Below are 13,155 nucleotides of genomic sequence, written 5' to 3'. Positions count from 1 at the left end.
GCCCCGCACAGGGATGTTCCCTCATGGAATGGGCTCCACTCCCTCCTTTCCTCACCTCCATGGGAAAAGAGGCACCACAGCCTCCAGCAACAGGTCGCATCCCGCCTCCCGCTGAAGCCTCAAAGGCTCCCGCTCTCTGAGAGGGGACACGGTGGGGATGCAGCGGGCGCTGAGGGTCGACGCTGCGGGCAGAGCGGCTCCCGCGCCTCAGCTGCGCCTCACGGGGCTCCGGATGAGGGAGCGGGACAGGGACCGGCCTCCTACTCAGCGCCGACCTCCCCAACATGGCAGCCTCGCCCGCCCGCCTCTCCCAAGATGGCGAGACCGTCTAAACATGGCGGCACCCGCACAGTGCCGGGAAAGAAAGACTTGACCTTCCCATCATGGCGACACCATAACACCGCCCACCATCACGTGATGCGTGGGGCGGGCCCCGCGCCTGCGCAGTGCGCGGCCGGCGCGGCCGGAGCAGCGGCGGGAGGGCGGGGAGGGAAGATGGCGGCGCCGGTCGGAGCCGTCACCGGGGCGACGCAGCGGCTCCGCCGCCCGCAGCCCTGAGGGCCCGGCCCGGCTTGGCCCGGCCCGGCGGCAGGTGAGAGCGGCGCCGCGGTGCGGCTTTCCCGGGCGCGGCCCTTCCCGGGGGAGCGGGGCGGCGGGACGGGCCCCTCGGGGCGGGACAGGCCTGGTGGGGAGGGGGCCGTATCTGAGGGTGGAGGGAGCACCTCTCCCAGCCCCTCACAGCGTTTTGAGGGGACGCTGCGGAAGGCAGAGCCCATGGGGAGCTTGTAGCCCCTTCTGGGAGCGGGGAAGCCCTTTCCCAGCTCCGGGGTGTGAGGGGAAGGCGGCCCCGGGGGCTCCCTCAGGGTGGGAAGAAGGCAAAGCCTGCCTCCCTGAAAGCCGTGTTGCCCCCTAAAAAAGCCGTGTTTCCCCCCTGAGAGCCGTGTTTCCTTCCTAAAAAGCCAAGCATCGCTTCCTGAAAGCAATGTTTCTTCCCCAAAATGTTTCCTCCCTTAAAATCCATGTTTCCCCTCAAAAAAGACTTTCCCTAAAACCTCGTATTTCCCCAGAAATGCCATGTGTTTTCCCTAAAAGCCATGTTTCCCCAGAAAACGTGTTTTTCCCAAAAAGCCACGTTTCTTTCTTAAGACCTCTTGTTTTCCTTCCTAAAAGCCATGTTTTCTCCAGAATAGCCATGTTGCTCCCCTAAAAGCCATGTTTCCACCCCAAGCTCCATCCTTCCCTCAAAAAAACCCATATCCCCTCCTCCCTAAAAAACAAAACAAAACAAAAAAAAACAAAAAAAAAAACCCCAAAAAAACAAAAAAGAAAAACCCATCCTAAAAAAAAAAAAAAAAAAAAAAAACACTATTTCCCCCTGAAAGCCTTGTTTCCCCAAAATTCAGTGCTGGCATGGGGCAGTGCCAAGGCACAGCTGGCAGTGCCGGGGCTGGGGGAAAGCGGGGGGAAATACGGCTTTCAGGGGGAGAACATGGCTCTCTGGGGAGGAAACAGCTTTTGTGGGGGAAAACATATTTTTTTTAGGGGGAGAAATATGGTTTTTGAGGGGGGAACACGTTTCTTTGTGGGGCAGACATGGCTGGGAGGTGCTGGGGGTGCCGCCAAAAGCTCAGCTGGCGTTGGATACGTGTGAAAACAAAGGTGAGGCTCAGTCTCCGCTCGTTGTCCGTGTGAATCCGCACCTCCCCTCGGTCCGCATGCCGGGTGTGTGTCAATCCCTTGATTTGTGTCCTGGAATCGCGGTGTGGGAGCAGCCGAGGTGCCCAGCTCGGCACCTCCGGGGGCTTTGGGATGTCGCTCGCCATTGTCTCCGCTGCTGGTCTCTGTGGGCGCTTTGGGAACGGCTTCGTTCGGGATCGCGTTCTTGTCGCGGCGGGGCTGGGCTGTGCAGCCGCTGCAGGGCTCGGCTGGAGCATTAGCTCATCCTCCCGAGCCTCTCGGCTTTTCCAGTCGCGTTTTCCAGTCGGATTTTCCAGTGGGGCAGGAGGAGCCGGGAGCAGGACCGGGGTGTCCTGCTGTTAATGACCGGGACTCCAAGAAATGCTCGGAGCTGGAACAAAAGGAAAGTCGGGAATGCTCGTCTGCGGAACGGGGATGGGAGATAACCCCGGGATCGCCGGGAATGTCGTTTGTACTGGGATGGCTTTAATCATCCCTGGGAGCCGGCTCGGGTCAGCAGCTGAAACTCTTCCCCTTGACTGAAAGGGATGGGAATTGCAGTGAATTCCCGTGGAGGAGCTGCTGACCTAAATCCGCTCCCTGGGTGGGAAGGGGCCTTTCCCCACCTGTCCTTCAGGAGCGGAGCCTCCCAGGGAAGCCGCGGTTCGGGGGCAGTGCTGCGGTGTCCTGACAATGTGCTTTGTGTCGCGACATAGCCCCGCAGCTGGGGCTCAGCCCTTCTGGAGATCAAGAGCCAGAGTGGGAGATTTCCTCATTCCCACAACCCTGCGTGTTCCCACCACTATTTCTCCTTCCTTATGCTGATGCCAGAGAAAGGCTGAAAAACAGAATTTTTTTTTAGATTGTGTCCCTCTGGACTTGGGCTTTCCTTGGTGTCAGAAGTGGGAAAGAAGGGAGCAAAATCTTGGGCAGAATTCCAAGAATTTCGTAGAATCCAAAAAGGTTTGGGTTGGAAGACCATCCCCTATCCCAGGTCTCTCCAAGCCCCATCCAACCTTGACACTTTTTTCCAGGGTGGGGTGGTGCCTGTCTTGCACACCGTGTTGTTCCATCGTGTTGGATTCCATCCTGTTCTCCAGGAGTTGTGTGTCTCCGTGCTCAGGCGGCGGCAGAGCCACATCCCGTGGTTGTTTTGGCATGGCAGGGATGTTTGTGCGTTTTTTTCCTGCTGTGTTCCCTGGAGTTTTCCCTGACAGGTGACTCCGCCCAGGCAGCATTGCCTTTCTAGGGTGGCAGGTGAAGATTGGATTCGGAAAGGCTCCAGATGGTTTTATCATTTTCTCTCGTGGGTTTTTACAGGCAGCTTGTACAATTTTAAATTTTAATTTGGGTTTAGTTCAGCCTTTTTTTTCCCTGGGACTCTGGTTTTCCCTGTGTTTGGCTGCTGGAGCAACCCCTGAAGGAAGCTCACCTGCAGGACACGTGTTCCTGCCCTGCCTGGGCTTGGAATGAAGGTGGGGTTGGTGTATTCCCACTGCTGAACGTGTGCGACCTTTGATTTGGAGCTTTCAGCCACCGCGTCGGGCACCTTCTGGAGAGGTGTTTGTTCCCAGGGAGAGCTGGGGTGTGCTCCTCATCCCATCCTTAATCCTGGGAAATGTAATGCATGCAGCAATCTGCACATCTGCCAGGAGCGACAGCAGCGCAGGTTTGCAGTGGGAGCGCGGGAGGGGCTGGTTGTGCATTCCCAGCACGCGGCTGATCCATGGAGTTCTGTTCCCAGGGCTTCTGAGAGCGCTGGGTTTGGGCACAGCCTGCTTCCATCCCATCCACTTCCACAGGATGTGAGCAAGGGCTGCTGGAAAAGGCTTCCCACTCTCTGTGTAAACAGAGCTGCACCTCCAAGGGAAGTGATTTTCCCCTGTGTGTTCCGTCAGGGCAGGCTTTGTTGGAAAATATTCATTCAGGATTTTCCTAAGGCTGGAGGTGGGTAAACTTTGGGCTTTGACCTGGAAAGGCAGCATCACCTGGAGATGGCTGTGAGGGCTTAAGGAAGGTGTTGGAGCTGGAGCCAGACTCAGGTTTGGCCCAAATGCAGTTGAGAGATGGAAAGAGGCCTCTGGGAAGTGCTGGTGTGCTCCAGGGAGGTTTCTCCAGGTAGGGGCTCCTTCCAGAACGTGTTCCCTGTCCCAGGTGGTGCCACTGGCATCTCTCTGGGCTGTCCCCAGCAGCATCCAGGCTGTGCTGCCAGGAGCAGCCAGCACAGCTTGTGATGGAGTTGGGAAATCCAGGTCAGAATTCCTTTTGAGCTCACCTGCTTCAAAGAGAGCAGGGATGACACATCCACGTGAAAACTGTGGCTCGTGTCAAGCAACCTGCAGGAATCAGGGCTCTTCCCGTCAGGAATTTGCTGTTTCAGGAGCTGCTCTGGACTGTGTTCTCTCCCCTATTTCTATGGCAATCTTTAAATATTTATCTTTGCTTGCTGAACTCCCACTGCAACATCTGTGACTGAGAATCCTCGTTTTCCCCCTGTGGGAAACATGGATGCAGTTCAGGCACCAGCAGTTGGCAATTCCAATGCACTGCATCTCTCCCTGGGTTCCAGACTCATTTGGAAGTCTTTCTCTGGCTCATTTTGTCTTGTGCTTGTGCAGTTTTTTCATAATTTGGAGTTTTGGCAGCTGAAGGTAAATTGGCAGAGCTGCTTTTATTTGTTTGGAGCTTCTTTTTCCAGGCCAGGTTGGATGGGACTTGGAGCAAATCTAGAAGGTGTCCCTGTCCATAGCAGGGAATGGGATGAGCTTTAAGGTCCTTTCTAACCCAAACCTTTACATGATTTTGGCTCCCATTAGGTTTCAGTGGGCAGCAGATCATCTCTGGTTTGAGGAGTGATTTGGGGTTTTTTGGGTAAAAAGCAGCTCAGAAATGTCAGGATCTCACTGTGAAGTCAGGGTGGCTGCAGGAAGAACTGTCCACCCCTAGACTTCTCACATCAGAGAATCTGGGACACATTAATCATTCCAGCTAGTTTTTTTTCACTCTGGAGAACCTGCAGTGTGATTTATTTGTGCTTTTGAAGAGACTTGTGAGTGCTTTGGGTGCCATTATCTTCATGCTGAGCTTCCAGGGAAGGGGCTGGCCATGGGAATCGCTGCCTTTTCTTGTCCCTGGTGTCAGATGCACACTGAAGCCTTTTGCCACCTGCCCAAAACACCTGGAAGGAGAGATCCAGGTGCAGATCCCTCTGGAGAAGCATCCATTGTGAAATTACTGTGTTCAGTTCCTCTGAGCAGCTGCCTTTAGTCTGCCCTGCTCTTCCCAGAGTTAGTGTTGGGCCAGGAGTTTTCCTTCCCAGTCCCAGCAGCTGCTGGGAATTCCTGGAACCTCCCAGACTTTGGGGTTTCTGCAGACACGGACTTGTGTATTGGGAGGGGCACAGGGGATGCTGTAGCCTGCTCTGAACAGGATTCCTGATGCTTTGAGGTCCCAGGGTTCCATAACATGTGATGATCAGGGATTTGCCCTGTTCTCCCACTCACAACAGTGCCAGTTAATGGTGATTGTTGAGGTGACAGGATGGTGACAAAGAAACATCTTGGGGAGCTGGTTTTGGCATTGAATGGTAGAGATGAACTTGAAAACTGCACGATTTCCCTGAATTTTTATTTGCTTATTAATGTAATATGGATTTGACTGTGGGTTTTTTGTTGTCTCTTTCTTAGTATTTGATATTTAAGCGTCCATAAACAGCCAGGCTTGAGGCATGGCACAAAGGATGGAAGGAGAGCTCCTGCTTTCCTCATCCCCAGTATCCAGTGCTTCTCCTTCTCCATGCATTGCCTTTCCTGGTAGCTGAGGAATAAGAAAATCCTGTACAAAACAAGAACAAATGCTCTTATTTATTCTGCTCAAATGAGTGGAAACTGCAAATCCTTGTCCAGCCCATAGGGTGGGTCAGACTCATGAAATCTGTTTCAAATGCAATCCCTGGATTATATTTTCCTGGCTCAGTTATGGTTGGGGTTTGCCTGGTGGGTGCTGTTCCCAGCCCCTCACCCCTGTCTGTGCTGAGATTCCCTGTGGATTTAGTCCCATTTCTCCCTCCTTTGAAGCCTGGGCTCTGAGGTCATGCAGAGCAGTCCTTCCAGTTCTGTAATAATAATAGGGTTGCACTGCCACCACCCCGGGGCTGGTCTGCACCTCAGATCCTTCCCATCTACTTTACTCCCTCAAAGATTTCAGGCAATTCTCTGTTGCTCACTGTCTCCTGTTTGCTGGGAAGTGGTTGGGATTTTCCCCCATTGAGGTGCTGCTTTGGGGGAGAAATGTGGAGGGGCAGCTCTGATTTCTGCTCTGTGTGACCAGGGACAGGATCCAGGGAACAGCTGGAGCTGTGCCAGGGGAGTTTAGGTTGGAGATTCCCCCAGAGGGGGAAAAATTCTTCCCCCAGAGGGGGCTGGCACTGCCCAGGCTCCCCAGGGAATGGGCACAGCCCTGAGGCTGCCAGAGCTCCAGGAGCCTCTGGACAGGGTGGGATTGTTGGGGTGTCTGTGCAGGGCAGGGGTTGGACTCTGATCCCTGTGGGTCCCTTCCAGCTGAGGACATTGCTTGGTTCTGTGCAATGCCTTTAGCAGGAGTGGAGCTCCAGGAGACCAGCTCCCAGCTCCACTGACAGGGAATTGGTGGGATGTGTCTGGCTGCAAAGCACCAAGCTCACACCAGCTCCCTGGGATTCTGAGCAAGGAATTGGGATGCCTCAAAGTGAGTCCTGTGGTGAAGCTGATATTTCCCTCTTTCCCAGCCTCTGGCCCTGCCCTTTGCCCACACCAACATCTCACCATGGACCTTTAGGCTTGTAGGTTTTTCTCTCCATCCTTGCACAGCTCAGTGAGGGTTCCATAGTCTGAAATTTGCAGAGGCTGGTCTGCCCTCCCTAACTCACATTTCTTGCTAAAAAAGCCCAGTCGTGAATTGCAGCACCTTGGACTTCACACACTCCAGCACCTCTTTGTGGGTCAAGGAGGTGCTTAATGCTGTTTGTTTTTCAGGACTATCACACTACCCATCCCCTTTTTAGGTTTTGATTAGGGCAGCAAAGAATCATGGAATGGTTTGGGTTAGGAGGAACTTTAAATCTACCCAGTCCCATCCCTTGCTATGGGCAGGGACACCTTCCACTGGCCCAGGCTGCTCCAAGCCCTGTCCAGCCTGGCCTTGGACACTTCCAGGGATCCAGGGACAGCCACAGCTCAGGACACCCTGTGCCAGGACCTGCCCACCCTCACAGTGAGGAATTTCTTCCCAATATCCCATCTAAACCTCCTCTCTCTCAGTGGGAAGCCATTCCCCTTGTCCTGGCACCCCAGGTTCTGGTAAAAGGTTCCTTCCCCTGTTTCTTGTCTGCTCCCTTCAGGTATCTGTTTCCAGCTGTCTGCACATCCTTCTGAGCTCTGAAGAGGCAGCAGCTCAGGACAGGGAGCTAGAAATCTCTTCTCCCTGAATCCCAGTGCTGCAGAGGGTTTGTTAACCCCAGTTTCTCGTGCCTTTGTTCCTTTACCTGCAAAATGGGGTTAACTGCTGGAATGTGTGAAGCTGGAATGTTTGAGGCATTTCAGGTTGTGTCTGTCTATGATGGAAACTCCTTTTGTTCTGTGTGAGAGAGGGGAAAATAGCTTTCATATTGTTTTGCCGTGTTTAACAAACAGATCTGCTTTTTAACCCCCTGTGTGTGATCCAGCCCTGCTCCTGGGCACTGCTTGGGGTGGTTAATGCCTGGCTGGGAGCTTCCATCAAAGGCTTCACCTTGGGAATGGCAGGGATGGGCATGAAAGTAGAGCATAGATGGGTTTGATGTGAGACAGTGTGTGACAGCCAGTGGGCATTCCATTGGGTGTGTGTGACACACTCCTGTGTCACAGGAGTTCACATCAGGAGTGGGGGGCAGTTTGTGATGCTCATCCCTGATCATGTCCATGTGCAGCTGGTAGTAAATGTCCTGGTGTCCTGCTTGCTAACAAAAACATTGCATCAGCGCTGCTGCTGAGTCAGCAGTGCATCTGAAAGCCCTGGCTATTGATTCAAATCAAACCTTGGCCAGCCAGGCTGCAATAAAACAGCTTTTTTCCAGTATATCCTTCTCTTTTTTTGAAAGCCATGAGCTCATCTTTGCTTTGCGTGCAAGGTCTGGGGGCTGCTCATGACTTGTATGTTTTCCTGGGGAAAGGAAGGTTGTGGTTGGTGACTCTGAGCTGAAGAATAACTTTGCTTATTGCAAAAATAAAGTTGTTATCCCCTCCTTCTCCTCCAACTCTTCCTTTGCCACTGCCTTATGCTCAGGTGGGTAAGAGGCTGATGGCCCTGGCTGGTCCCAGGATGGGCACCTGGGGACATGGTAATGCTGAGGGAACAATGGACTCAGTGATTGTGTAGGGTTTTTCCAGCCTTACCAACTCCATGATTCTGTGATGGATGTGTGAGGGCTGCCAAAGACCACGTCATGATGGAGAACCAGAGGATAGAGCATGAGCATCCACATTAGGAAAACCCTGACCTTGATCTGGCTGTGTTTAAGTTCATTTTCCTGAAACTCCATCCTTCATTCCCACAGCGAAGCATTAAACCTGAGCTTTGCAGCAGTGTTGGGCATGCGAATGCTGCCTGGTTGTCCCACCAGAGTTTGCCAGGGTTCTGTGGGCAGCACTGCAGTGAGGTGTGAATGCTGGTCATTCTCAGCCTCTGGAAGTGCTGGTGGTTTCTGAAAGGAGTAGTGTATCCAGCCCTTCATGAATTTTTGGAAACAAGGCTTGCGCCCTTTGCTTTCCCTCTCACTGATTCCTGATCCTACTGCCCCCCTTTGCCTGAATCACCAGGAGCAGGAAGGTCTCGAAGATCCTGCTTTAGGATCCAGTAGGTTCAGTTGGGATATAGGGATAAATCCTTCCCAGTATGGGTGGTAAGACCCTGGCACAGGGTACCCACAGAAGTTGTGGTTATCCCTGGAAGTGTCCAAGGCCAGGCTGGATGGGGCTTGGAGCAGCCTGGGATAGTGGAAGGTGTCCCTGCCTGTGGAACGAGATGAGTCTTAAGGGCCCTGCCAACTCAAACCGTTCCATGATTCCACAATCCTCAGTTCCCCCAAGTTCCATAAGACTGGGAAGGGGCTGGAAGCATCCTCAGCAAAGACAAGAGAGTTCACAATCCCAGTGACAGGGGAGGAAGCAGCCAGACACTCCCATCCTGAGCAGTGCAGGGGTATGAAATGCCCTGTTCCTGCTCCCCAGCTGCCTGTGGGGCTGCAGGAGCTGGATGAGCTCTGGACTCTCCCAGCCAGGGAAGCTCTGGACTCTCCCAGCCAGGGAAGCTCTGGGCTCTCCTAGCCAGGGAAGCTCTGGGCTCTCCCAGCCAGGGAAGCTCTGGGCTCTCCCAGCCAGGGAAGCTCTGGGCTCTCCCAGCCAGGGAAGCTCTGGGCTCTCCTAGCCAGGGAAGCTCTGGACTCTCCTAGCCAGGGAAGCTCTGGACTCTCCCAGCCAGGGAAGCTCTGGGCTCTCCCAGCCAGGGAAGCTCTGGGCTCTCCCAGCCAGGGAAGCTCTGGGCTCTCCCAGCCAGGGAAGCTCTGGGCTCTCCCAGCCGGGGAAGCTCTGGGCTCTCCCAGCCAGGGAAGCTCTGGGCTCTCCCAGCCAGGGAAGCTCTGGGCTCTCCCAGCCAGGGAAGCTCTGGGCTTTCCCAGCCAGGGAAGCTCTGGGCTCTCCCAGCCGGGGAAGCTCTGGACTCTCCTAGCCAGGGAAGCTCTGGCACTTGCCTTTCCTGCAGGACACGTGGGGACCGTGGCTCCCGCCGGGACCAGTGGCTGGGAGACGCCCTCGGCATCCCTCCCTTCTGCTGTGCAGAGAGCAGACTCTAACCAAACAATCCCACAGGCCTCTAATGCAGCTTGCCAGAAAATCAGGAATTAAGGCATCCAATATGTTTGGATGTTCTATTAACAAATCCTTTGCTAATATATTTCCACATTTTTCATTTGATTATTCCACCCGGGCAGGTGAGCTGGATATTGGGCTGGATGGAAATCCAGAAATGCAGGAGTTGTGTTTTCAGTCTGATGTTTCAGAGGAGCAGAAGTGGGCTGGATTTAGGTCAATGACTGTTTTCCTCACAGTTCTGTTACAAATTCCCTTCATTTGTGCGGATGAACCAATTTCAGTGACTTTGGGAGGTCTCAGGTGCTGTGGAGCTCAGGGAATGCTGTGACATTCTCACATGTGGAGGCTGTCCTCCAAACAATTACCCACAGCTTTCCAAGAGCTTGTCTAGGAGCTCCTGTGCTCTCCTGATTAAGGGAGGGGTGACAGCAATTCCCAGGATCTCCCAGTGTGTGTTTGCTTGGCATTCCCCTTACTGGCAAGGAATTCTTGCCAATAAAGCATCCTGAGCAGGTTTGGATAAATATTTTTATCCTGTAAAGTCCATCCTCCTACAGCAGATTTACACCAGGAGGAGCAGCTGCCCTTTTCCTTGGAAAAACCTCAATTTTCCACCTGAAAACCTTTTATTTGCTTGGGTTATTCCAGGTTTTGGGGATTGCAAATGGAATAGGATTTGTTTGCTGAGGAAAGCTGAGGTGAGGATAATTGGAATTCAGGGTTTGGCAGGGGCCGGCAGAGGGAGTGTGTGAGCCCGAGATCCTCCTCATTTCCTACAAAGTTTAGGGGATTTCGGGAGCACGGGGAAAAGGGAACAGCGATTATTGCACCTGAGCAGCTCCTCTTGCACTGCCAGGGCTTGGCAAGGCAGATTTTGGCAGGTTTGAAACAAATCCACCTCTTTTAATGGTAATAGTATTGTCCAGAACCATGGAAATTCTCCAGATCCCAAATACATCCATAACAAGTGGAGGGATTGGTGGATGGTGGAGATTTTGGCTTTTTTTTCATGCCATTTATGATATTTAAGGATTGTCTTTTTTGATGTGGAAAGGGAAATACGGAGCTTACAGAAATTATCTTTTCAGACTTGTTCTTCACATGAGCAAAACCACACTGGATTTTGGGCCAGTTGAAGTGTTTTCCTCATGCTTCCATTATAAATTTCCTGCATGTTTATTAAAATGTATTAAGCTTTTATTTAGCTTGGAGCTATATTATGAGGTTTTGTAATAATAATAATAATAACAATAATAATGATGATTTTCCTACATACACCTCAAGTGTGGTGTCATTAAACTCTGCTGCTTCCCTTTCCCTGTGAACCCCACACCAAAAAGTCCCTCAAACACCAGCTCCCTGATTTGTATTCCACCAATAAATCCAAGATAACCCCCACATTTTCATTCTGGTTTTCAGTGCATTAATTTTGTGGGAAAACAGATTCAGCAGGATTTATTTGTAGGTTGCTATGCTGTTTGTGCAATAAATCCTGCTGTGTAATGTCACATTGCTGCTTATTTTTTAACTGAAACCTTGGGGAAAAAAAGAGCCAGAATCTGGAATAGCAGAGAGTCAGCTCTTCACTAGGCTGGAAGGAATTCCTGGGATCTTGGTACCTTTTTCTTACAGAAATATCAACCAAAATTCAGCTGCAGTGATGCTGTTTCAGGACAATAGGCAGCAGTAAAAATGATGTCATTTGGAATTTTTTCCCAAAGTCCCAAAACCCACTCTTATAACAGGCAAAACCATCACAGGGAGGTTATGCTGACAGAGAAATGTTGGAATTTTCAATCTGGCAGATGGAATTTAGGAATCCTTTCTTTTCCTAGCTGGCTTGTATGAAAGAAAAACAATTTCCTGCTGGGGAAAAAAAAAAAAAAAGGAAAAAAAAAAAAAGGAGAGCTGTTCTTTGAAGAACTCTTGGAATTGCCTGTTTTGCAGGGATAAGGAGTATCTGTGGTGCTTTTATTCCCGAGGTCTCACTGTGCACAGACAGGTTATTGCTCATCTCACAGCTTCCCAGAGGTTTCATTTTCTTTTTTTGAACTAAAATCTGCCTTTTTCCTCCATTGTTGAGCTTGCCTAGCAGTTGATTTCCAAACGGATCAGTTCCAGCTGCTGCAGGTTTGGGAGGACTGGGAACATTGTTTTATTTAATGGTGTTTATCCCAGTCCTGAATCCCGTGGTTCCCACAGACCCAGTGCTGCTGCTTTTATTAAATATTGTGCTTCTCCTTGGAAATAGTGCTGGATTTTCCTCTTTTCACCCTAGAAGAGGTCTCAGGACTTCTTTTAGGGCAAAACCAGGAACAGGGAAAGCTGCAGGTGAAGTCCTTGATGGCACAGCTGGAGACACAAGCACAAAAATACTAAAAATGAGGAAAGAATCCTTCCTTTTTTTTTTAAAGGAAAAATGAACCGTTTTCTGTCTGATGGAAGAGGATTTTTATTTGAACTGGAGCAGAGAATCAGCCAGAAGTGTGACTGTCCCCCAAGTGCCCCCCTGGGGATGCTGCACGTGGGAGAAGTGATTCCAAAGTATGAGGAAGAGCAGGTTGGAGACAGTTGCTGCCTTCCACCCCTAAATTACCAACAGGGCTCCTGATTGCCAGGTGCAGTTAAATCCCTCTCTCCTGGCAGCCCAAGCCCTCAGCCAGCCAGGCTGGGTCCTTTCACACACCTGGAATGTTGTGTTCCCTGTGGGAACAGCACAGCTCCTCTGCTGGTGTTTGGAGGGAGCATTTCTTGTAAAAGTTGAGCACTCCCTGTGTGTGACGTGCTCTGACTCAGGGCTGGTGCTCAGCCTCTCATTGCCTTTCAACAGGTTTCCCTTGGAGAATTTTTTCCATAAAATCCATAAAAAAAGGAGAAAAAAAAGGCAGGTCAAAAACCCTGCGGGTTCAAGCACTTCATAAAGCAGCTGGAAGAAGAGGAGTCAGCTCAGGATGGGAACTGCCTGTGCCACCCACACCAGAGCTTTGGGGTCTGTGGGACTGGGAAAGGGGCCTGCAGGTAGAAAAACGTCCTTGGATCAAGAGGGAATTTGAAGAAGCAGATTTTGAGCTGAGCTTCAACCCAGTGAGGTTATTTTTGCCTGCATTTAATATTCCTCAGTTGTTTGTTCCAGATAATTACTTTAAGAATAAATAGCAGGTTCTTAACTAATTTCAGGGAGGGAGAGAGGGAAAATTGAAGTGCTCTGAAAGGAGGAAAAGGATTATGAAATGTTTTGCCAGCTGGCAGAGATGCAGCTTTTAGTAAAGGGCAGGCAGATTCCACCAGCGCCGGCAGAGCTCCGTTCCTGCTGCCCTTCCAGCACTTCCATCAGCTTGTTGGAAGCAGCTGGAATTCCTCCTTGCTCCAGACTCCCCAAAACCTTCTTCCTAGTGCTGGTATATAAAGGCATTTCTCTGGGACCAGGAGGACTCTGGGGTGTAGAATGTAATGGAATCTTTGGGGGTTGTGTCGATGTTTTCAGGGATCGATGCGATCCTGGAGTTAATTGGATTGCAGCTACTTTGGGATGAGACACAACTGCTTAAATCTCTTGGTTGCAGCTTTTTGAGTGCTCAGAGATTCATTTTAGCCC

The 13,155-nt window shown here is 51.4% G+C and overlaps 1 protein-coding gene across 1 annotated transcript in view; it reads left to right on the top strand.

Moving 5' to 3' along the window:
* Window positions 1-454: 454 nt before the first annotated feature.
* FBXO42 (F-box protein 42) overlaps window positions 455-13,155 on the top strand; it is a 47,423-nt gene continuing 34,722 nt past the window's right edge. Inside the window, exon 1 of the mRNA XM_079326247.1 lies at window positions 455-592. The gene's annotated coding sequence lies outside the window, so the exon portion shown is untranslated. The remainder of the gene's footprint in view (window positions 593-13,155) is intronic.

The sequence above is a fragment of the Erithacus rubecula genome (genome assembly GCF_903797595.1).
Source record: "Erithacus rubecula genome assembly, chromosome: 24".
NCBI classification, from domain to species: Eukaryota; Metazoa; Chordata; class Aves; order Passeriformes; family Muscicapidae; genus Erithacus; species Erithacus rubecula.
Note: the sequence above shows the minus strand (reverse complement) of the source record. Positions and strands in the feature narration are given on the sequence as shown.